At 38.3% G+C, this 26,643-nt stretch overlaps 1 long non-coding RNA gene across 3 annotated transcripts in view; it reads right to left on the bottom strand.

Annotated features, from left to right (window-relative positions):
* Nucleotides 1-7,186: 7,186 nt before the first annotated feature.
* LOC135364727 (uncharacterized) overlaps nt 7,187-26,643 on the bottom strand; it is a 40,373-nt gene continuing 20,916 nt past the window's right edge. For 2 of the 3 annotated variants that reach the window (XR_010412318.1, XR_010412319.1), the window contains 2 exons: nt 20,803-22,551; nt 7,187-7,957 (listed from right to left, as the gene is read on the bottom strand). This is a non-coding gene — a long non-coding RNA (uncharacterized LOC135364727). The remainder of the gene's footprint in view (nt 7,958-20,802; nt 22,552-26,643) is intronic. The other variant, XR_010412320.1, reaches the window with a different exon arrangement.

Here is a 26,643-nt window from a genome sequence, read left to right as displayed (position 1 = left end):
GGAAAAAAGGTAGTATTAGAAAATATGAGCTGGGTCAATGTAAATTCTAGGTTAAATTTTGGCCTTCAAAGCCTTAAATATTAAAGGAAAAGCAGATTTAACAGTTGACCATGACTGAAGTATTTACTTCAAATGATTATAAAAATAAACGAGGAAATGTGCTTGCTATAAGTCTCTGGAAAACATTATCTTTCCATTCAAATTTTATACTCACTAAGGTCATAAAATTTAAAGTTATCCTAAAAGCCACTATGAGAAGATGTGTAATATCTCAAGACCTAAGCTGCCCTGAGTCACATAAATCTCTCATCTATTCCTTCCAAGTTTCAAGATATTGTAACTTGACAGAACAATTCAAGTTAATGTGTGGTATTCCATTCAGTTCATCATTTCCAGCCCCCAGACACTTACTTTTCCAGGGACCCTATCCTTGAAAGTTCTCTTTAATACCTGAATGTTAATATCATAGTTCCCTTAGAGGCTGTTCATCATAATACAGGATTCTTGGGTACTTAAAACCATTAAGACCTGACAAATGATTTGTCTCATTGCTCATTTTCAAGAATCTACGAAGAGGGGCCCTCCAATTCCAGTATATTTACAGAATAAGGCCTTTACCAATTTGTAAGATAAATATGTAAATTAACAAGTCTTTTGGAAGATTAAAATAAAAACCTTTTTTTGGTTCTGAATTTTCCAGGAAGTAACTCCACACTTACAAACATTAAATTCAAATCAATTCAACCATCATTTAAACACCTGACCTATCAGCCTTTACCCAATCATGTTACCATGATAACATTACCGGGTTCCAATCAATCGTGAGGTGTGTCTCCAGTAATCTGTCACTAATAAAGGTTGAAGTACTGAAGTTTGCAAGTTATTTACTTTTTTCAGAAACTTAAACCAATTCAAAGCTATCTCTATAAGAACCAGTCCCACTCACCTGCTTTTTAATACATGTTGCTGAATGGGCCAGAAAGAAGACAGTAAGGGCAGCAACATGGACAATCCTGTAGGAGGTGTCTGGCTTGTGGACAATATCTGCCGTTTGTCCCGTGCTGTACGAATGGTTTTAAATTTGTAGACAAAAGGAGAGAATCAATGCAGAAAGAGGAAAAAGGAGGAGGAGGAGGAAGTAGAGGGGGATTGAGGGAGCGAAGGAAGGGAAGAAAAACAACTTGAGGAATGAGCAAGGAGGAGAGCCCAAAGGAAACAAAGAAAGAATGATCAGGAAACCCAAGAGAGTGGCTTAATGGAGACCAAGGGAGCAAAGTCTCGAGAAAGGGGGTGAAGTGGGCAGTGTCAATTGCTCCTGAGAAATTAAGTAACACTGGTGATGGGAGGCAATTAAATGTCTCTGGAAACCTCAGTAGGAGCAGAAGGCTGACATTAGAACCTGAACTGAAGAGTTAAAGGAGAAGAAATAGAGTATCTACAGCCTCTTCCTTACTGAAGCTTGGCCTTACAGAGAAAGAGCAAGATAGGATGGTAGCTAGAGAGAACGCCAAGTAGAGACAGGCATTCTTAAGGATTGGAGAGACCTGAGGATGTGTATAGGCTCCAAACAATGAAGAGGGAGAAGTTGAAAGGATCATATAGGGAGGAAATAATCAACAGTAAGGTTCTATTTCCAGAAAGGACAGAATGGAACAGGATCATGAACAAGGATTGGTCTTGAACAGAAAAAGTCACACTTTTCCCTCATAAACTGGAGGAGAGGAGGTCACAGTGAGTGCATTTAGAGGTCAACTTGTGGGCAAAAAGCCAAGGCACTCACACCCTACAGCCTGCTTTCTCAATACAGGAGGGGCACAGTCATCAGCCAGGAGGGAAGGGGCCAGGGAGGAACATGGATGGCTATATTAGAAAGTAGAAGAGGGGGAATGAACAGAAACAGGTAAAACTACTGCTGGGGAGTGGGTTGGGGGCAGACTCCTGAGGCCCTGAGAGAGGAGAGCCAGAAAGAAAGAAAAGAATCACAGGCACAATCATAGGTAATGTACATGTTTTCCAGAAGAAAGGAAAGAGGCACTGGCAAAGACATCCAAGAGAGAATGGACATAGTAGTGGGAGTAAAACTACTCTATTGCTGTAGAAACTATGGTAAGGAACACTCAAAAGAAAGACCAAATGGGGAAAAGATGGAGTTGATCCAAAAAATCCAAAACTGCAAAGAGCTTTGGATGATAAATAGAAAAATCCACTAGATTTGGCAACAAGAAAGTTATCAATACTATCTTCTTTTTTTTTTTTAACATATAATGTATTATTTGTTCCAGAGGTACAGGTCTGTGATTCATCAGTCTTACACAATTCACAGCGCTCACCATAGCACATACCCCCCGCCAATGTCCATCACCCAGCCACCCCAGCCCTCCCACCCCCCACCACTCCAGCAACCCTCAGTTTGTTTCCTGAGATTAAGAGTCTCTTACGGTTTGTCTCCCTCTCTGGTTTCATCTTGTTTCATTTTTTCCTCCCTTCCCCTAGGATCCTCTGTCTTGTCTCTCAAATTCCTCATATCAGTGAGATCATATGATACTTGTCCTTCTCTGATTGACTTATTTCACTTAGCATAATACCCTCTAAATTGGAGGGGGAGATGAACCACGAGAGACTATGGACTCTGAGAAACAAACTGAGGGTTCTAGAGGGGAGGGGGAGAGGGGGATGGGTTAGCCTGGTGATGGGTATTAAAGAGGGCACGTATTACATGGAGCGCTGGGTGTTATATGCAAACAATGAATCATGGAACACTACATCAAAAACTAATGATGTAAGTATGGTGGTTAACATAATAACATAAAATTTAAAAAAAAAATTGGAGGGACAGTTCAATGGGCCGAAGTTGGTTAAGAAAATCATTCAGTCCAGTTCACGACATATTCTACCTTATAGGATTATTATAAGAATTAAATGAAAGCATATTATGAACTGAAAAGTACCATACAAATATTAGGTGTTATTTTTTTTCATTATACAGAAATTCTAACTTTTGGAATGTAAAAAAATACTTACGTTTCTTGCCATTCAACATTCCATTCCTATTTTATATGAATGTAGTCATGAATCAATGAACTTTATCTTCAGGGTTCTCTCTTTGTAGCTACTAGAATTCTTGACAGCTCTGTAAGATGAAATCCCCAGACAAATTGAAACCAACAGTTACCATCTCAGAAGTTGAACAGAGAAAAATGGGAAATTATGTTAAGTTGATTTCTGTGGTCCTCATACACCTGCGGTTACCGGGACAAAATACTGACTCTGGGGATTCGCTTGATTTTTCTTTGTGCTTTGGGATCTGTTGTTAATTTAGTGAAACACATATTTCTGCTGGGCAAGACCCAGGTAAGGCTTAGATCAAGTTATAAACCCATGCCTTTTATCACACTCTGATAGCAGGAAAAACCTGCAAAAATGTCATCAACAGGAAAAAAAATTATGTGTTTTGCTTTAGGGTCTTTGGCTTGAGGTTTTCTTGATATTTTAAAAACCATTAAGGAGCTAAAAAGTTTATAGCTAATGGCTAGTAATTAAATTGTGTATAGGCAAAATTAAATAAAATCCATTAAGTAGTGAGATTGCATTACACTCTGTGATTTTGTCTGAATATTTTTGTTGAGTGCAGATTCTCAAACTCTTGCTATGAAACCAATGGAACAATCTTCCTGTTCTGTTGCTGTTTTATATATTTGGGAGCAGGTAATTGAACCTATCTGAATCTCAATTTCTTCATATATAAAATTGAGATAATAAGAATTATCTTATAAATCTGAACATTCATACCTTTGTTGGACAACGGTAGGCAATGGACATTTCACCCTTGTCTTCATAGAGTTTTGGATATTCAAAAGGCAGTATTATTGAGATAGCATTTTTTTCTCTCAGTCATTGGAAAACTTTGGCACTCAGATTTTAGCTATGGGTTTGAAACAGAGCATCTGTGTAAAAACTAATTACAACCCCAGCCATGAAAAGATAAGATGGGACATACAACAGACCCTTAATGTTGGTCACATTAAGGAAAATTGGGGGCAAGATGGAAGTTGAAAGATTTGAATGTTATTTTAATACAAGTCTTCACCCTGAAAATACATTGCATTTTATAAACTTTGGAAGGGTTTTTTTTCCTAAATATTTTCAAATTAATTTAAACAGCCCATGTCTCTTTATGCCTTTTAGTACAAATTAACATATGGCTTAATAAGTCTGCATTTTAGGAACCATAAATAAGCATAACTTTATGGAAACCCATATTAGTTTAAGTGAGACAGCTTCAAATTAGAAGACTTACATAAAACTATAAAATGTAATATTTGGCTATCCCATATTTTCTCATATCTACTGAATATCTTGGGCTGTCACCAGAAAGTCTACTCAGAGTGAAAAGATGCTTAGTAAGGAACAAGGACAATCTTTTAGGCCAATCTTACATAAGAAGCACATTGGCAGCAAATCTTCCCAGCCATCCTTGTCATATGCTGTTGTCTGCCGAAGACATGAACTGTGCAGTGAGCTCTTGAAAGAGCAATGAGTCACAGGCAATACCTGCCACATGCATTATCCTCAAGGTAAATGCATGTCATGAGACAAGGCCACGGAGACCTAAAATAGTCTGAGCCTGTCACTTAGTACCCAAAATAATTACTCAAGAAATAACTCTTTCTAAGGGGACAAATTACCCCATCAACATAAAATGACACTCTTGTGAAATTGTTGGATAATGTCTTTAAAAAAAAAAATGTCCTGGTGATCACCCTGACATGAAAATTATCAATTAAAATCACAGCAGCGAAAAGAGGTCAAGAATTGTTTTTCTAAAATCTCTTCTCAGTTCCAGTCTAGGCTTGAAGTCATTCCCACGGAAGGACCACAGTAGGAACCGGTCAAGAGAATCCATAGGAATCAACTGCCAGGTAAACCAAAAAGCAAGCGCCTTAGGCCAGAAAGACTGCAGGGTTTCCCTGGGAAGAAAGCAGGAAAAGAAGCCCCACAGTCCAGGTTCTCAATGCACGTGCCTGCTGAAGAGACATGTCCTGTCACGGAGCACATGACAGGGACAGCTGAACGCAAAACTTGAAACATAGGTCAGGATTAACTAAAGCCAAGGTTTGCCAGGTATATGAGTTCCCTAGAGCTGCCATAACAAATTACCACAAACTGGTTTAAAACAGCAGAAATGTATTACATCACAGAAGCAACCTGGCCATCCATTACCAATATGATCTGGGAACTTGTGGCACAATGTGAGGAATTAGAATGTTAAAAACTCAAAGTAACCTTCAAAATCACCAAACCCAACCACCTTACTTTATAGAGGATTAACAGATCTTTCAAAAGCAGCAATTTCCAGCCAACTATAATTTTTGAGACCCAGGGGACAAGCAGTTGTGAAGACTGAGCAAACTGTTACTTTTTTTTATTTTAATTTTTAATTTTTTTTTTAAAGTAGGCTCCATGCCCGGCATGGAGCCCAATGCAGGGCTTGAAGTCCCAACCCTGAGATCAAGACCTGAGCTAAAATCAAGAGTCAGACGTTTAACAGAATGAGCCACCCAGGTGCCCAGGGGCAGTAAACTGTTACTAATAGAAAGCACTAAGTAGTAAAAATGATTCACTTTTCTCATACACAAGGATAGATTAAAGGCTGTGCCCACAATCATCTCACCCATATTCACTTGCATTTCTTCTGTAGGAGAGAGGCGGAGGAAGAAGTTACGGATACAGCTAGAGGCTCTAGTTGTCCATAACCCACAACCCATCTTATCTCTGCCTCCAAAGAAGTATGTTGAACAGGAGAATGTCATTCAGATGTATACCCCAGTACAAAGCAGGTTGAAGACTTCCATTCTATACAACTACTTTACCAGGCAAATATTGTGTGATATACCTGTGTACTTCCCGGTTTCTAGACACACACATAATTGCAGTAGAGCATTTCAAGGGCAGTTTTATCCCACCCTTTTAGATGTCTTTATATGTTGTTTTTCCTTTCTTAGATGTAGCAATCCTTGAGCCTGCTCTAAAAAAAACAGGGAAATGGGGGAAGCAAGAGAAAAGAGGATTTGAGAGAAATATCAAATGGCAGGGTAGCAAAGTAGAGTACAACCTCAAACCAGGATGCTTAGCCAGGGCAGGCTGCAATGGAGAGCACAGAAAATGTGAAAGAGGCAGAATCAAAGGAAAATCTTTCCAATGCACTACTGAAGACCTATCTAGACACAAAATTATTGCCCTCAGTCCTCTCCCTTCCAGCAGGAGGAAAAGAAAGAAGTATAAGTTAGAAAGATAAGGAGGAAGAGAGGACAAGACAGACACAAGTCTGTATCAGATGCCTACTTTAGACCAAGAAACTTGCTAGATATGGAAGATAAATCTCATTGCATTCTTCACATTCTAAAGCATTAGGGTGTTATCCTCATTTCACAGATGAGGAAAGTGAGGATCAGTGTATCTGAATACTTTGCCCATTGTCACAATGCCTGTCCCTGATGCAACTACAATGAAATCTAGAAATCCCTGATCCGAGGCAGCTCTTCCCAAGAAGAAAAGTGGAAACAAAGAAGGCCAAAGTCTTCCTTTCAGATTGTTTCTTAGAAACAGAAAATTCACATGCTTTTGGATATAAACATTTTCTTGAGAGCAAAAATTAGATGAAAAAATGTGATTTGGATACTGCTTTTGATGAATGTCTTGAATCCCTGTATAAGAAGCCAACAGTATAGAAAAATGAAAACTATCTTTAGGTCCGTTTAATGGGGGGTAGGAGGATGAAAAACCATGTGGTGCTTCAAGACTAAATAATTTTAAAGTAGCAGAACATAACCACGCAAGAGACACATTATTTTCACACTTCATTTTTTTTTATTTTTTTTTAATTTTTTAATTTTTTTATTCTTATGTTAATCCCCATACATTACATCATTAGTTTTAGATGATGTGTTCCATGATTCATTGTTTGTGCATAACACCCAGTGCTCCATGCAGAACGTGCCCTCCTCAATACCCACCACCAGGCTAACCCATCCTCCCACCCCCCTCCCCTCTAGAACCCTCAGTTTGTTATTCAGAGTCCATCGTCTCTCATGGTTCGTCCACCCCTCCGATTTCCCCCGCTTCATTCTTCCCCTCCCGCTACCTTCTTCTTCTTCTTTTTTTTTTTTCTTAACATATATTGCATTATTTGTTTCAGATCTGAGATTCAACAGTCTTGCACAATTCACAGCACTTACCAGAGCACATACCCTCCCCAGTGTCTATCACCCAGTCACCCCATCCCTCCCACCCCCCCCCACTCCAACAACCCTCAGTTTGTTTCCTGCGATTAAGAATTCCTCATATCAGTGAGATCATATGATACATGTCTTTCTCTGTTTGACTTATTTCACTCAACATAAGACCCTCCAGTTCCATCCACGTCGTTGCAAATGGCAAGATCTCATTCCTTTTGATGGCTGCATAATATTCCATTGTATATATATACCACCTCTTCTTTATCCAGTCATCTGTTGATGGACATCTTGGCTCTTTCCACAGTTTGGCTATTGTTCACACTTCATTTTTAATCCATCTTAAAATCAAGGTTACAGAGCCCTGATCTCAGCTGGATATAGACTGAACTTTCAATAGGACAGGACCGTGATGTTGTATCTTCTACACAGCATGGGCGCATAGTGAGTGCTTGTCCATTTCAAAGTCCAGCATCCACAGTATTTGGCCACAGCATTATCCTCAAAGGAGAGAAGATGGCTTGGAGGATCACTACAGGTTCAATCTTCAATGTATGGACAACCGTAAATAGAAAAGAAAAACAATCCCACCTGTTATATTTGCCTTTGAGTGGGTCATCTGATTGGAGATGGATAAATTTGTAGGGACAGTCTGAGTTTATTGGGTATGATGAAATCTTCCTAAATAAAGCCATTTCTTCTGTTGTGACAGTTGTCATAAATACCTGATTAGAAAGTAAGATAAGTCTTTTTAAAGTTGGCTTTCTTCAGTGGAGTAGCTTATTAAGGGTATTCTGAAATTACTTCATGTCATAAATCTTAACCAGTGGTTGATGCTGATAATTTGCTTAATGTTGATTTTCCTAAAAGGCCTAAATTGTGAATCCAATCAATCTCATCAATCCCCTGACTCTAGACCTGACCATAATAAACTCACCCATAACAGATGATTAACGTGTTCCTAGGCCTGTACACCAATAACATGCTCAGCGTTTCCTTGCCTTCTCTATCATGAAGTTATTTCTCACCTAAACTCATGGAAAGTGGCAAATCATCTCCTTCATCTTCAGTTAATTTCCACCTCAATGGCCACTTCCATTCTACAGTTACCTATGCATTCATTGTTAATCCTGGATTTCAGGCTTCTATTTTAAACTGTCTAGTGGATATATCTACAAGGTAGTCCCATAAGCATCTCACAAGACGTATAGCAGGGTGATTAGAAGCGCATCCCTTAGAGCCAGATCCACCTGGATTCGGGTCCCAGCTCTGTTTATTGCTTGTAATGAGACTTCAGTTGCTTCTGAAGCTTCTGTTCCCACATCTATAGGATGGGAACAATATGGCATCTACTTCATTAGGTTGTGAGAATTAATTTATAAAATATTCACATAGTACCTGTTCATGGTAAGTGCTCCATAAATAAACATTATAAAATGTAAAACTGCACTCACTATCTCCACTTATAAGTCTGTGTCTCTCATGCAGTCCCATCCTCCTAAATTTGTTTCTTTCCACATCTACTATATCCTATAGGTCACTTAGTTCCATTCATTTCTGTTCTTCTACCTTCTTTTTCTTTTTAAGATTTATTTATTTATTTGGGGGGGAGGGGCAGAGAGAGAGGAAGAGAAGCAGACTCCCTGCTGAGCATGGCACCCACCTCAGGCCTCAATCCCATGACCCTGAGATGGTGACCTGAGCCAAAATCAAGAGTCAGATGCTCAACCAACTGAGCCACCCCAGTGCCCCTTCTTTTTCTTTTAAAGACTTTATTTTGCAGGGTGCCTGGGTGGCTCAGTTGGTTAAGCATCTGCTTAATGCTAAATGCTCAGGTCATGATCCCAGGTCCTGGGATGGAGATTTGAACCCCCATGGGCTCCTTGGTCCACAGGGAGCCTACTTCTTCCTCTCCCTCTGCCACTCCCCCTGCTTGTGCTCTCTCAAGTTCTCTCTATTAAATATATAAATAAAATCTTTTTTAAAAGGCCTTTATTTTTCTAGATCAATTTTAGATGCTCAGCAAAATCAAGAGGGAGTATAGAGATTTCCCATATACTCCCTGGCCCCACACACGCACAGCCTGCCCCATTATCGACATCCCCAGAAAGGTCCATTTGTTACAATTAGTGAACCTATCTTGACATACCATAACCACTCAAGTCCATAGTTTACATTATGGTTCACTCTTGTTGCTGTACATTCTGTGTTTGGACGAATGTATAATGACATGTATCCATCATTACAGTATCATATAGAATATTTTCACTGCCCTAAAAACCCTCTGTGCCTCACCTATTTATCACTTCCCCTAGGAATCATTGATCTTTTTTACTGTCTCCATAGTTTTGTCTTTTCCAGAATGTCATAAGCTGGACTCATACAGTATGTGGCCTTTTCAGATTGTCATCTTTCCCTTAGTAACATGCATTTAGGTTTCCTCCATATCTTTTTGTGGACTGATAGCTCATTTCTCTTTCATGCTGAATAATATTCCATTGTCTGGATGTACCACAGTTTATCTATCCATTTACTATTGAAGGACATCTTGGCTGTTTCCAAGCTTTACGTGCTACCACCATCCATGTGCAGGTGTGGACATGTTTTCATCCCCTTTGAGTAAATACCAAGGAATGTGACTGGTGGAACATATAGTAAGAGTATGCTTAGATTTGTAAGAAACCGTCCAAATTGTCTTCCAAAGTGGTTGTACCAGCAATGAAGGAGAATTCCTGTTGCTGCACACCCCCCTTAGCCCTGGGTATTGTCAGTGTTCTAGATTCTGGCCATTCTAATAGATGTGTATGGGTACCTCATTGCCACCTTAATTTGTACTTCCCTGATGACATGTGACATGGAGCATCTTTTCATATGCTTACTGGCCATCTGTATATCACCTTTGGCTTATTTTTTATGAGTTGTTTTCTTATTGTTCAGCTTTAAGCGTTCCTTGTATATTTTGGATAATAGTTCTTTATCAAACATGTCTTTTACAAATATTTTCTCCCAGTTTGTGATTATTTGTCCTCTCGTTCTGTTGATTTTCTTCTTTTTTTAGAATATAGAAAAATAATTATATGAAATTACAATTTTTTTCTGAAATAGATTTTGCCAACTGAATAGTGTAACAGAGGAAAGACCTATTTGTAATAAGAGTTGAAGCAGAGGGGCGCCTGCGTGGCTCAGTCGTTAAGTGTCTGCCTTCGGCTCGGGTCATGATTCCAGGTCCTGGGATTGAGCCCCGCATAGGGCTCCCTGCTCGGTGGGAGGCCTGCTTCTCCCTCTCCCACTCCCACTGCTTGTATTCCCTCTCTTGCTGTGTCTCTCTCTGTCAAATAAATAAATAAAATCTTTAAAAAAAAAAAAAAGAGTTGAAGCAGAAAACAGGATATATTGTCTAAGGGTTTAATCGCTTTAATTGAAGGCTCAAATATAACAAAGTAAAAAAAAAAAGAACTAAGGATTTTATTTCATCTCATTATAAGAAAAATTATCATAATTTTTTAATATCTTGAGAAACATTCTCTCTAATGCCCTAAACATGGCCAGTGCCAAATTGTACAATGCATCATATGGCCTTGGAAGGGGTACTTAGATAAAGTGTTCTGTGTAAATAGCAGCATTGGGAAAACAAAACCAAACCATGGGAAAGAGATAAAGAACAATCTGTACCTTTGTTCTGCTCACCTAAGAAGGTCTATAGCAAAGTGGCTAAGGCATCCATCCATTCTAGGGCCAGTCCTGGCTTAGCCTCAAAGCAGAACAAGTTACTTTGTCTCTGTGCCTTGGCTTCCCCATCTATAAAGTGAGGACTATAATAGTAATAAGGGTTATTTCAAGGATGAAGTTAATAGGTAGAAAACACTTAGAAGAGTTCCTGGCACATAGTAAACAGTTAATATTAGCAATTATTTTTATAGTGCTGTTTGTGAGGACCAAATGAAACATCTGTAATCTTTGAAAGCTATACAAATTGATGTTTTAGTCAAGAATAAAGAAGAAAGTGAAACTTTCTTTAAATCAGATTATTTGGTACTTGACAAGAATTTATGGGGCTCTTCTAACATATTTGCTTGAGCTTAAACTCAGCTGTAAAAATAAACACTGCTTTTTGAAATTCATGTAACAGCATTTTTTAAAATGTTTTATATCACTTAGCACATTATATTAGTCACAATTTGTGTAGACTCATTATTTTGGAATCTTGCAGTCTTTTCTAAATGTTCTCTAAATTCACCATATTTGAGCTAAAAAACAAATCACATTAGACTGGTAACAAGAATCCAGGGTTCAAATTCCAGTCGGCTATGAACAAACTGAATGTCTTTAGGCAAATCGTTGAGCTTTACAAAGTCTCAGTCTCCTTACACATAAAATTACCAGGTAGGAGCAGATAATCTCTAAGGTCATATCCAATTATAAAATTCCATGAGTTGTAGGTTAGGATAAACATCACTATCTTTGTTTTTTGTTGGGATAGATTTTAAAGGACTTGCCTTAAGTCATACATTTGGAATTTTAAACAAGCAAAAATACCATTCTCCTGGCTCTCAGACTGGAACTCACAGTGCAGCGAATCTCAAACTTTTCGAATCAAAATGCCATAGAATTCCTCTACTATGTAAAAATGTTGAAAATAAAGACAACTGAAGAAAAACAAACTCTACAATTCTTAGCAACCTGATACCACCTGAAAATACTTTTCAGTTTTAATCTCTCAGGCAAAGTAATACCTCTACTAACTTAACAGAAGCAAAAATCAAAAACATTTCCAAAAGTAGAGAAAGCCAAGTCCTCCTTTTTATATAGCCTAAGACCAAGAAACAACTTGTGCTGCTTCCCTGCACTCGTCTCAATATTGCCCAATTTTAAGAAAACTGCAGTGACCAGCAGTACCTGACACCCCTTGTGCCCGACTAGTGTATTAACATGGCAAAGGACAGCAGGAGGGACAAGAGGTTGGCAGGCAAAAGAAATAAACATAAAGCATTTTAAGGTCTACTATTTTCTTATTGATTATGTTAATATAAGACAAAATTGACTTCAAGACAAGAAATATTACCAGAGATAAAGAGGGATACTCCATAATGGTAAAAAGGTCAACTCATTAAGAACATATGGTAACCTTAAATGCATAAGCACCTAATGACAGAGCTTCAAAATATGTGAAGCAAACACTGAAGGGGAAAAGAGATAAATCTATAGACAGAGATGGAATATACTTTTTTTTTCTTCCAGTCATTACATTAATGTATAAAATAGAGAAAAATCAATAAGGATAGTGAATTTTTAACCAACACTAAAAACCAAGTTGATGTACTTGATATTTATAGAGCACAACCAAAAGCTACATAAAATACTTTTTCTTCAAATGCACATGGAACAAATATCTAGAAGGGCCATGATAGGGCATAAATCAAATCTCAAAATTTTTTGAAGAACTTAATTATACAGGGTACTTCTCTGACTAAAACAGAATTAAATTAGAAATCAGTTATCAATAGATATATGAAAAAACTCTAGCATCTGGAAATTAACAAACCGATTTCTAAATAATCCGTAAGTCAAAAAGCAATTTAAATGTAAGTTAGAAAATATCTCAAGCAAAATGCTGAAGAAGTCAAAATTTGTGGGATGTAGCTAAAATTGTGCTTTGAGGGCAATTTCTAGCTTTATATTAAAAAAGAAGAAACTTTTTTTTAAGATTTTATTTATTTATTTGACAGAGAGAGACACAGCGAGAGAGGGAACACAAGCAGGGGGAGTAGGAGAGGGAGAAGCAGGCTTCCCAAAGAGCAGGGAGCCTGACACAGGGCTCGATCCCAGGACCCTGAGATCATTACCTGAGCCGAAGGCAGACGCTTAACAACTGAGCCACACAGGCGTCTCAAGAAATATTTTAAAATAATGACCTATGCTTCTACATAAAGAAGCTGGAAAAAGATGAGCTAATTAAACTCAAATTAAATAAAAGAAAGAAAACATTAAAAAATGGAAAACAATGGCTCAGTCAGTTAAGCGTCTGCCTTCGGCTGGGGTCATGATCCCAGGGTCATGGGGTCAAGTCCCCCGTCAGGCTCCATGCTCAACGGGGAGTCTGCTTCTCCCTCTCCCTCTGCTCCTCCCCAACTCATGCTCTCTCTCTCTCTCATTCACTCTCTCTCAAATAAATAAAATATTTTTTAAAAGGCAATAGATAAAATAAAAAAGCCAAAAGTTAAATCTTTGAAAAGATTTTTTTTAGTGATAAACTCTGTCAAGACTGATCAAGAAAAAAAAAAAAAGGAAGAAAGAAAAGTCACAAATTACCAATATCAGGAATGGAAGAAAGACATTATAGACCTTAAGAGAATAAGGGAGTATCATGAAAAACTTTATGTCAATAAATTTTCCATCTTAGATGAAATGGGAAAAGTCCATTGAAAACAAATATTATGAAAACTGACACAAGAAGTAAAAAAAATATGGACATTCCTATAACTGTTAAAAATATTTAACTTCATGGGAACCTTTTTTTTTTAAGATTTTATTTATTTATTTGACAGAGAGACACACAGCGAGAGAAAGAACACAAGCAGGGGGAGTGGGAGAGGGAGAAGAAGGCTCTCCGCCGAGCAGGGAGTCCGATGCGGGGCTCGATCCCAGGACCCTGGGATCATGACCTGAGCTAAAGGCAGATGCTTAACGACTGAGCCACACAGGTGCCCCCTTTATATGAATGTTTAAACTTTCCCACAAAGATACCTCAAGGCTTAGGTAGTTTCATTAGTGACTTCTATCAAACATTTAAGGCAGAACTAATACTAATTCTATGCAAACTCAAAAAATAAAGGAGGAAACTTCCCAATGTATTTTATGAGGCCAGGATAAACCCAATAGTAAAACCTGACAAGAACATTTCAAGAAAAGTACATACCAATAACTCTACTGAATATAAATGCAAAAATTCTTGACAAAATATTAGTAAATCAAATCTAGTACTATATAAAGAGTATAACATATCATTACCAATAGACTCTTTCCTGTGAATATAAGATTAGCCATTCAGTGTAATTTAGTATAATAGTCTTTCATTAAAAGCATAAGATATGACAAAATTCAAATCTATAAGTTTGGAAAACTGGGAATAGAAAGGGAATATCTTAAATCTAATTAAAAAATCATAAAAGAAACTATGGTTTTCTTTCCTCTGCTCTCACCAACACTTCTGACACTAAATGTATGGGGTTTTCCCCAACACCAACCCATCTGATACCAGTTAAGTGTCCTACAATTCAATTCTGACACTATCTACTTGGAGTTAGTATTAAATCACACAAGTTAAGGTCTCACAGACTTTACCCATTTCAGATGCCAGGTGTAACTCTGGAACTCCCATCCCTATAACCGAGCAGCTATAAGCTAAAGGTTCCCATGACCCTCTCCTCAGGATCAATAATTTTCTGGAATGGCTTGCAGAACTCAGGGAAACACTTATATTTGCCAGTTTATATAATAAAGGATATGATAAAGGATACAGATGAACAGCCAGATGAAGAGGTACATAGGGTGAGGTCTAGAAGTGTCCGCAGTTTAAGGAGTTTCTATCCCTGTGGAGTTAAGATGTACCACCCTCTAACCATATGGCTGTGCTCACCAACCCAGAGATTCTCCAAGTGCTGTACTTTAGAGATTTTTATGGAGGCTTCATCATGTAGGCATAATGAAGTATTAATTAAATCTCTAACTCCTATCCTCTCCTTGGAGGATGGGAGAGGAGGCTTAAAAGTTCCAAGCTACTAATCATGGCTTGGTCTGTCTGGTGACCAGTCCCCATCCTAAAGTTATCTGGATAATTATCCAGATGACAATGAGCCCACCAATCATCACCTCATTAGAACAAAAGAGTCTCCTATCACTCCGGAAATTCCAAGGGATTTAGGAACTCAGTGTCAGGAACTGAGAAAGACCAAATATTAGAACACAAGATGCTCTTAGCATCCCCTCAGGAGAGTACAGGGTTCACTCAGGAGATTACAAGGGTTCTAAAAGTTCTGTGAGAGGATTTGGTGGCAGATTATATAATAATATACATCTTATTACTTACCCAGGACATCTATAAAAAAACACAGCCAGCATTATACTTAGCAGTGAAAGACTAACATATTTCTCCTAAGATTAGAAGCAATTTCTCCTAGAATGGCTCTTCTATTTAAGTTTGAACTGGAAATCTTAGCCAGTGCAATGAGGCAAAAAAAAAAAAAAAAATTTAAAAGAACATAAATATTGAAAAGAAAATTTTTAATTGTCCTTATTTGTTGATGACTTGATTTTGTACATAGAAAGTCCTAAGAAAGCTATAAAGAAACAAAAATAGACAATTTTACAAGGTTTCAGGTTACGAGGTCCGTGTAACAAAGTTAAAGTACTTATACTACTTGATTTCAAGGTTTACTATAAGCCACAATAACCAAGATGGTTTAATATTAGTGTACAGATATCACTAGATTGGTGGAATAAAATAGAGTCTAAAAATAGATCCATTCTAGATGGAAAATTGATTGTTGACAAAGGTATCAATGCAATTGAGTGTGGGGGGGGGAATGTCTTTTCAACATATGGTGCTGAAAAAGATGTATATCCATATGGGAAAGAACAGTCTGAACTTCTATCTTACGCCATACAAAAAGTTAGAGATTGAACGTAACACTTAAAACTATGAAGCCCCTAGAAGAAAATTTCAGAGACTATCTTTATGACCTTGGGATAGGCAAAGATTTTGTAGACAAGACAAAAAGAAAAGTGCTAATCACAAATGAAAAATAATCAAGTGAACTTCATCAAAATTAAAAACTTTTGCTCATCAGCAACACATTAAGAAAATGAATAAACAATCCAGAAACTGAGAAATATTTGTTACACATATCTGATAAAGGACTGGTATCCAGAATATATAAACTACTACTATAAATCAACAATAAATACAATACGATTTTTTAAATAGGCAAAACCTGAAAATATACTTAAAAAAAGAAACACAAAGGGCGCCTGGTTGGCTCATTCGGTTAAGCGTCTGCCTTCAGCTTGGGTCATGATCCCAGGGTCCTGGGTGGCGCCCCACATCAGGCTCCCTGCTCAGCGGGGAGCCTGCTTCTCCCTCTGCCGCTCCTCCTGCTTGTGCTCACTCTCGCTCTCTCTCTCTCTAATAAATAAATATCTTTAAAAAGGAAAGAAAGAAAGAAAGAAAGAAAGAAAGAAAGAAAGAAAGAAAGAAAGAAAGAAAACAGAAGGCACATAAATGACCAAGAAGCAAGTGAAGAATGCTCAAATGAAGAGGGGGAAATCAGAGGGGGAGAAGAACCATGAGAGACTATGGACTCCGGGAAACAAACTGAGGGTTCTAGAGGGGAGGAGGGCGGGGGGATGGGTTAGCCTGGTGATGGGTATTAAGGAAGGCATGTATTGCGTGGAGCACTGGGTGTAATACACAATGAATCATGGAACATTACTCAAAAACTAATGATGTACTGTATGGCGACTAACATAACATAATAAAAAAATTTTTTTAATAAAAATAAAATAAATAAAACAATTTATAATCAAAATTTTAAAAAATGCTCAACATCATTAGTCATCAGGGAAATTCAACTTAAAACCACAAGATATGACTATATACCACTCAAATAACTAAAGTTTAAAAACTTAAAATATGAATATTGGCACAGATATGAAACAATTGGAAATCTCATATTACTGGTAGGAGAGAAAAATGCAGCAACCATTCCAGAAAATTTTGGTTCTTTATAAGTGATACATATCCTTACTCTATGACCCAAGAATTCTACCCTAGGCAAAAAAAAGACTTTTTTTTATAAGAACGTTCATTGCAGCTTTATTCATAATAACCCAAAACTGGAAACTAAAATGGCCATCAATAAAAGAATGGTCAAATTGTGATACAGTCATAAAATGGAAAGCTGCACAGTCATAAAAAAGAATGAACTACTGATATCCATATCAACATGAATCTCAAATTTCAAAAACATTTTGTTGAGAAAAGAATCTAGATGCAAGAGGGTATTCTATTTATAGAAGTTTCAAGAATAGACTAAACTATGATAATAGAGATCAGAACAATTTTGGGGGGAGAGGAAAAGAGGGAGGAGACTGACTGCAAAGGCATGTAAAGCAATTTCACAAGTTGTGGAATGGTTCTAAATCTTTATTGGGATGTTGGTCACATTGGTAGATACATTGTCAAAACTATCAAAATGTATAGTTAAGATCTGTGCACTTTGTACATTAACAAATAAAAATCTAGCATCTTCAAATACCTTAATCTATGTTAAATATAAAGTAGGTACACCCTGCTTTTAAGAAAAAAATTACAAAAGAGCTAAATTATGATTAGTCAGAATGCAAGATGATTTTTGCTCTGGATAGTTGCCTGGGAGTTCGTCTAAATAATAAGATTCTTTACTACACTGAAAATGATGAGATTTGCAAATATATAGTTTAAAATAGCTTTCTAGGAACATATATGCTGCATAGATTCAGCTCAAAAATTAGAAAGTATCTCAGTCATCTTGGTTCCAAAGAATCTCTCAGGCATTTGACTTAATAGTTCCAGAAATACAGGTAACTTGAGTTCATTTTCCATAGAAATAGTCCTCCTAGTAGGCATGTCACAACTGTAAGCTACCCACGTGTGTGTTCTGAACACACAGGAAAAACACATGTTTGGGGGGATTAAAAAAGCTGTAAGAAGCTTTTGCACTTACAAGTCAATCTAGCTACATATGACATTTTCCTGCATGGGCAAGCATCTTCAGTTTTATCTTGACATATCTACTGTTATCTTTCTAAAAGCTGATTTTGCACATGAAAAATTGCCATTTCACATACAGCAAAACACTTAAAATCTCCCTCACACATACAAAAAAAGTCATATGGTCTCTGGAAAATTGGTTATATTTTTATCTATTACTGAGAACTGGTTAAAATTAAGTTATATAAGTTTATATAAGCCTAACATACTATCTTATTAACTAGCTATTGGTAATATGATCTTCATACGATCTATAGGATAACCACTTGCTTCCTCAATGACCTCACTATGTAAAGTCTAATCATATCATAATTTACATAAAAATAGAAAACAGAGGGTCAGAAAGATGTGGTCAGAACTGCGCTGCTTGGCATAATGCCTTTTCTCCTCAGTAACAGACAGACACCAATCCAATCCTACCAATGACTTCCCCTTCCACAAATCAGTGAGCTAAGAGGCACCTCTTGGATTCAGTACAACTTAGCACCGCCACGGCCAATGTCAGAGCTTGTGGCCATGGTTGGACAAAAAGGAAAAAGAAACCAACAGATCCATGAATGTGTGGGTCACGCTGGCTGGGTTTGGTCAAACAGAAATATCTGCAGTACCACTCTCAGCAACAACTTGATCATTCGTGCCATACTTAGCTAATACTGAATGCATGACAGAGGAAGAGATTTAGCCTCATTGAACTGGGACACTACGTTGAAAATTACTATTCGTTAATGGGAAGATCTGGCATATACCTAATCCATTTGGAGCCATGTCCAACTTAGATACTAAAGAACTTGTAGTAAATTTGTAGAAAATTTCACTATTAAAAGCAGTAACACCTATTTTGGCCTAAACTCTAAAAAAAGAAGTTATGGAACATTTAGTCCTAGTATAGAGTGGGCTATTAATATATATTTGTTGAATGAATGAATGGATGGATGGATGAATGAATGAATGGTATAGGGCTCTAGTATATTGCTAAGCAACTCCACTATTTATGCATAAAGTTAAGCATTACTTATTGGTTTCATTTGAATAGGTATATTTACATTAAATAATAAGAATAGCTTATTTTCAAGTATCCACCCAGAGCTGGTGGAGCGGGGATACTTTTTTGAAAATATTGTACTGGTATACCTACCTCATGGCTCCCCACCCAATAAGATCAAGAGCCTTTAACACGTTTTCTTTGTTTAAAGAAGAAGTTATTGTTCGGTTTCAACTGGCAAATTATATTTGTTAGTTCCATTTTTAATTTTGATCCCCAGGTTTTGTTAAGAAGGAATGGAAATTTGCCAACTCCAAAGGCTTTCCTTGAAATACTAAGAACTAGAGCCTGAAAGACAATGCAGAGAGATGAAGCGAGAAAGAACTCAGGATAGGATAGAACTCTCAACTCAAAGGAAGGAGGAAAAAAAACCTTTCAGTCCCTGGGGGAGCTGGGGATGAGAGAAGATAGTGAGAGAAAAAATGAAGGAGTTCAGACTCAGGCATCCTGGCTGTCCTCTAAGGGTCAAGACCCCGGGCGGGGATGCAAGTGGGAATAGAAACACTCAAATAGGACTAGAGGAATCCAAGTATGGAGGGACTCATTCCTTATTTCTCAAGAGAATAACTTTTTAAAAATGCAAACTGCTTAAAGAAGATTAGCATTTTACATCCCATTTCACATGACACCGAGCTAATAGTGTAGGAATGGTGAGGGTAGTATTTCACCCCTAATATGTAGAGAGCAAAAAGATGGAAATCCTGGGTATTCCAGGAAAATTGAAGCCAAGCAGCCCTGGAGGTTAGGATGAATGGCCACAGTGAGCAGGGACTTCATGTCTAGAGGCTGTGGCAGGACCCAAATTCTTCAGGGGAAGATACAACAGTTTGATGCCCCAAACCAGGCAGTTCCAGCCATACTTTCGTGACCACCAACTCAAGACACCCGGGCACAAGATATGACCAGCCACACCCACTGAGCATCAGAGAAGACCCAAGTGACAGCCTAAGTGCTATCCTGCCACCATGATAATCTACAATTTGTCCCTACATCTAGTCATACTGGGGAAGGAAAGAGGAGGGGAGTGAGTGAGACCCCGTGACAGAGAGGAGACAGCTGCATAAGGAGTTTCAATTTTAAACTGATTGCATTTATTTCTAAAAGACACTATTTAAATTACCTCTTACTAGCAATTTTTAGTTCCCCTCCCACAACCCACACCCCTACCACATTAGCAGAAATAAAAGTTTGAAAGCTAGATAAATCAGCTAGATAAAAATAATTTTAAGTCCCTTTCTTTATGTGTCTGAGTTATATTAAAATAATAATACTTAATGACGGCTATTATTATGTACCAGGTGCTATTCTAAGCTCACTACATGAGAATAGTTATTAACTCACGTGTTAATGACAACTCTTCTATGAAGTAGGTACTATTCGTATACCTGTTCTACAAATGAGAAAATGGAAACACAGAATCACACAGCTATTAAGTGACAGGACCTGGACTCAGAGCAGGCAACCTGACACCAGAGTCAGGACTCTTAACTCCTCTGGTAAACTGCAGGTACGTGTGAGTAAATATGACTTTGCAAACTAGCAAGCAGCACAGCTGGGATTCAACTCTGGTGGCCTAGCTATAATCATAAGCTCTTTTCACCATACTATTGCTTTTTTCCTTTTCCCCTTCTTCGGATGAGAGAACCACTTTTCCTTTGAGTATCTGCACCTTTCCACAAGCATCCCCACCAAAACCAGCAGATCAGTGAACCTCTACTCACCTTAAAGAATAATTGGTTACAGGAGACAGCAAAAGACCCACGCCAGGCCAGTCAAAATCCTTCTCAGAGATTGAGATAGACTCTGGGAGACAGAGACGATCTCTCCTCTTCTGGGATTGTAGGTGCTCTGGTGGATGGTATTCATTCGTTTTAGTAACCAGCATATGAATCACCTTCTTATATGAGGAATCCACCACCTTGGCAGCAGATCAGAGAAGCCAAATGTACCAGATATTCACTTTTCCAGCCTCCCTTGCAGCTAAGGTGCCCACATAACAGCCAAGCCAGAGCAATCAGACATACAGACTCCAGGTTTTGATTAGAAGTTAATGACCTAAAGAAGTGGAGACTGCACAAATCTATTTCTAGAGAGGAGGATACATGGCAGCATCTACATCCCATTTCCAGAGAGGCTGCAGTTCTAGCAACAGCGGTTGAGGCTCGGTGTCCAGCGTTGCTGTCAACGATACAATACCCCCCAGGGCGCTGCCCCAGGTCGGCGAAGCATGTCTGCAGGAAGACTGTGTTAGGGCTTCTGACAGGGAGCCTCTGGGGCTTGCCCTCCAGCCCTCCTGAAGGTTCTGCGAGCTACTTGATAAATCTCTTCTGGTAAGTTTCTACTACTTAAAATAGTCCTTTAGTTTCTTGTGCTTAAAACTAGGAATCTGCTTTAGTTTTCTATTGCTGCTGTAATAAGTTACCACAAACGTTGTGGCTTAAGACAACACACAATTCTGGGGTGCCTGGGTGGCTCAGTCGGTTGAGCAGCCAACCCTTGATTTTGGCTCTGGTCATGATCTCAGGTCCTGGGATCACCTGTGTTGGGCTCCCCACTCAGCAGGGAGTCTACTTGAGGATTCTTTCTCTCCCTCTGCCCCTCCCCCTGCTCATGCTCTCTCTCTCTCTAAAATAATAAATAAAATAAACCTTTAAAAACAAAAAGAATACAAAATTCTATTATGCTTCTGGAAGTCAAAAGCCCTAAAATCAGGGTATCAGCAGGGTTGCATTCCTTTCTGGAGTCTCTAGAGAATAATGCATTGCCTTGCCTTTCTCAGCTTTTAGAGGCTTCTTTCTTCCATCTTCAAAGCCAGTAACATTGCAGCTCTCTGACTATTCTTCCCTTGTCCCATCTTCCTCTGATACTCCCTCCCTTCTACCTTCCTCTCCCACTTCTAAGAAACCTTGTAATTATATTGGGTCCACAGGGAGAATCCAGGCTCTCCCTATTTTAAGGTCAGCTGATTAGCAACATTCATTCCATCTGCATTAATTTTTCTTTGCCATGTAACATTCACAAGTTCCAGGGATTAAATGTGGACATCTTTGGAGGCATTGTTCTGCCTATCACAGAATGTAAATGACACAGATATCTCTATCAGGTATGTTTACAGGTGACAGATGCTTAAGGAAACGGGGGCAATCTGGAAACTATCATCTGACCTGACTGCGGCTGAATACAATAAAAATCCACTAGATATTAATGATGTGGCAAACAAAAAGCTGATTCAAGCCACTATAATAAGCCACTCTCCTCATCCAATTCTGTGATCATTTCATAGACACAGAGGAAAAGAAAGTCACTTTTGGGGCGCCTGGGTGGCTCAGTCGGTTAAGCATCTGTCTTCAGCTCAGGTCATGATCTCAGGGTCCTGGGATCGAGTCCCGCATTGGGCTCTGCGCTCAGCAGAGAGCCTGCTGCTCTCTCTCCCTCTGCTGCTCCTCCTGCTTGTGTGCACTCCTCTCTCTCTGTCAAATAAACAAATAAAATCTTAAAAAAAAAAAAGGCACCTTTGGGGAAAAGACTTGCAACCATGGAAAAGCAAGTATCATCCATCCTCCTTCTAGCTTTTCCTATGGAAGATATGAGAAGTATGCCATTTGACAAGATAACTTGTCAAAAAGGGAAATATCCATTACTTTGAATTTTACTTGATGAGCTATGTGCTAATTCCTAAAGACCCATCCTGCGATACACCATTCATAGTTAGGGATTATATTATCAGAGAAGCCCAACTACTCATAGGCCCAGTGTAACCATAAAGCCATCATGTGATTATATTCCAAGTTGAGTGTATGGTTGGAATAGGTAGACCCAGAAGTGGGCAGAATCTGCACATTAGTTCCCTGAACTGTGGAGTGATAGAAATGGACAATTAAAAACTCTTTGAACTCCCAACTGCTAATATAAAAACTAGTTCCACCATCAAAGATAAAAGATGCAAGGGTCATGATTCTTATCACATTTCCATTTACCTTACCTTTTGATCATTGTAGCAGGAAGATGGGTCTTACAAAATAAACAGTGGATTATTATAAACATTATCAAGTACCATCTCTAATTGTACCTGCTCTTCTGGAAGTAGTCACTTTGCTTAAGTAAATCAACATGGTCCTTAGGATCTGATATATAGCTATTAATCAAGAAAATTCTTTTTTTCTGTTCTTCAGTATGCAGACATCAAAATCCCTATCTTCATGTTCCCTCAGTGGCCAATTTCCTGGATCTGTGCTAAAACCTAGTCAATGGATCCCTTAATAACACCATCTCATATCTCACTGATCCTCCATATGACAAAAAGAAGCATGTTACACTTGGTAAGACAATGTATATAAAAAGAATGAAGAAAACAAGATGGTATCAGGATCTGCAACTTCAGTAAAGTTTCTGGGAGTCCACTGATTTGGGACAGGTTGAGATAGCACCCTCAAAGTGCAGGTAAAGTTACCCCTTCTCACAGAAAAAAAAAAAAGCAACAGATTTCTGGAATTGGGAGGCAACATTCCCATTAACGTGTTTCTCTGACACATTGACTGGACCTAAAAGCTGCTCACTTTGAGTGGGGCACAAATCAGTAGAGAGCTTTCTATCTCGTATGAACCATAGCTCAAGCAGCTCTGCTCCTTGGCCTTTATGACTCATCAGATCCAAAGTGTTTAAAATATCAAATGAGGCAAACAAGGATGCTGAATAGAGCCAATGGCAAATCCCAAAGCAAGAGTCATGTGGCGGCCCCTAGGGGTTTGGGTGAAGGTCATGCCCTTTTCTGCATGTCATTATTTCCCTTGCGAAAAACAGCTTGCTGCTGAACTCTGACAGAGACTAATCGTCAAATCATGAGAAATCAGATGACCATTGTGACTGGGTTATCTCATCTGCCTCATCATAAATTGAGTTCACCCTGGAGCATATTATCAAGTGGAAGTGTTTTTCTATAGGTTTCAAAGCACAAACACATTCTAAAGGCGTAAGTTGCATGAGCAAGTGGTTCATACTTCCAGCATGCCTACCTCTGACCTAATGCCAGCCCTCTTCAGTTCATAGTTAGGATTCTGGAGAGTGGCCTGTGAATGACTGACTACAGAGGAAAAATCTAGAACTGGGTTTAGAGAAGGCTCTGCATGATTTTCGGGCACCAGCTTAAAAAGTTGCTGAAATGGTTCACACCCATTTAAGGGTGCCCCTAACAGACAGTGAAGAAGGGAAACCCCCCTATGAGTAGAAACTTGAGATCTCTTGTCCAGTTTTCTTGTCAATAGCAATGACCTGACATTAGATCTATACAGATGCATTGAGTTCTGCTAATGGTTTGGACAGACATTCAGATATCTGGAGATTGGAGGATTAAAGGTGAAGTTCGCAGAAAGGTTTGTAAATATCTGAATGGACCCAGATTGTGAGAATATCCGTGGGCCACATGAATGTTCATCAAAAGACCCCACTAAGAAATTGGACAAGATCAACAGGCCATGTCTTCCCACTGTCTCCCCAGTGTTTGCTGATTAAGCTCATGAGCAATGTGGTGATGTTGGCAGAAATGAAAACTATACATGGACTCCATGACATGAACTTAACACTTATCAAGGCTACCTGGCAACTAAAGAAGGAAGTAATCAAAAACAAAAACAGAGCTGAAAGCTGTGAGATAGAAGGAAAACCTTGATGCTTGAAACTCTAGATCCAGCTATACCTGAAGTCCAGATTTTTCAGTTATAGGAGCCAATAAATTCTCTTCTCAGATTTCACTGATCGAATTAGTTTTCCAACACACATTACCAAAAAATACTCTTTTATACAAGCCATGACGTTGAATTACCATACTCAACTAATTTGGGGAACAGAGGTACTACAAAGATGCTGGTGTCTTGCATTTCAGAGGGACACTATTGATATTTTCCTCTCTCTCAGGAACCATTAGCGGGTGCCCGTGCTAAGCATCACCCAAATTCTGAGATTTCTTGAAGTAAAACAAAACATGTTTCAGGGCGCCTGGGTGGCTCAGTCGGTTAAGCGCCTGCCTTCGGCTCAGGTCATGATCCCAGGGTCCTGGGATCGAGCCCCACGTCGGGCTCCCTGCTCAGTGGAGAGTCTGCTTCTCCTTCTCCCTCTGCCTGCCTCTCTGCCTACTTGTGCTCTCTCTCTATCTCTCTATCAAATAAATAAATAAAATCTTTAAAATAAAAAACATGTTTGGCAAATTTTTTCTTTGGTACATCAATAATGCATGTTCTTGATGGGGAAAAAATTAAATAAAAAGTAAAAATAAATATAAAAAGAACAAACAATAATTTACTTTTTTAACTTTTTATTATGCAGTAATTAGTGTTGCTAATATTTTGTCATATATCACTTAAGTCTTTTTCTACATTTTTTTTTCAAAAATGGAACCCTAATTAAGTATATTTTATAAGATTTTTAAAAAATACGGGGCGCCTGGGTGGCTCAGATGGTTAAGCGTCTGCCTTCGGCTCAGGTCATGATCCCAGGGTCCCGGGATCGAGTCCTGCATCGGGCTCCCTGCTCTGCGGGGAGCCTGCTTCTCCCTCTGCCTCTCTCTCTCTCTCTCTCTCTCTGTCTGTCATGAGTAAATAAATAAAATCTTAAAAAAAAAAAGTTTAAGATTTTTTAAAAATACTACCTCTTGAACACCATTTCATGTTTCTTCACATCATTTTTTGGAAGGACACCATACTTTTACTTTTTATGGAAGTAAATTTACAGTAAAATTTACCAATTTTAAGTATAAATTGATGAGCTTTGACATATGAATAACGTTGTATAACCACCACCTCAGTCACAATATAGAATCCATCATCAAAAAAGTTACTTTCTCCTTTGCAATCAGCTTCTGAACTTTTGCCCATTCCCCAAAATAATTATTTTCTATTCTTTCTACCTACTTTTTCCTAGGATTCCGTATTTCTAGTAACACGTGTTAGACTGCCTTCTTTTGGCTCACACATCACTAATGCTTTTTTCCCTTACAAATTTGTTTTATCATGGCTTCATTTTGGATAGTTTGTATTGCTGTATCTTCAAATTGTTCTCTTCTTCTATAGTGTCTAATTTGCTGCTAATCTAATCCAATGAATTTGTCATTTCTAATATTTTATTTCGCATCTCTAAATGTCTTATATCTTAAGTTCCTCTCATCATCATGTTTTCCTTTATCTCTTTGAACATATCAAATATAGTTATAGTAGCTGTTTTGATGTCCTCTTTTTGCTGGTTCCTGCACTTTGTCATTTCTGAATTTCTTTCTATTGGCTGGTTTTTATCCTTACTGTGGGTTGTATATTCCTACTTCTTTGCATGACCAATAATTTTTTATTGATTGACAGGAAGAGTAAACTTTACATCACTGGTTGTTGGATTTTTGTTCTGATGTACAATTATTTGCAACCAGCTGCAATCTTCTGAGTCTTGCTTTTAAGCTTTGTTAGAGAAGGTCCAGAGCAGCCTTTAATCAAGTCCAATTTATCTCCATTATTAAAGTGATAACTTTCCTAGTATTCTGCTCTGTGAAATCTTTGTGCTCTAGCTAGTAGAAACATGAATAT

Source organism: Mirounga angustirostris, unplaced genomic scaffold (assembly GCF_029215605.1).
Source record: "Mirounga angustirostris isolate CCGP_5_RB_7025 unplaced genomic scaffold, mMirAng1.0.hap1 SCAF_6, whole genome shotgun sequence".
NCBI lineage: Eukaryota > Metazoa > Chordata > Mammalia > Carnivora > Phocidae > Mirounga > Mirounga angustirostris.
This window is presented reverse-complemented; position numbering and strand designations above follow the sequence as displayed.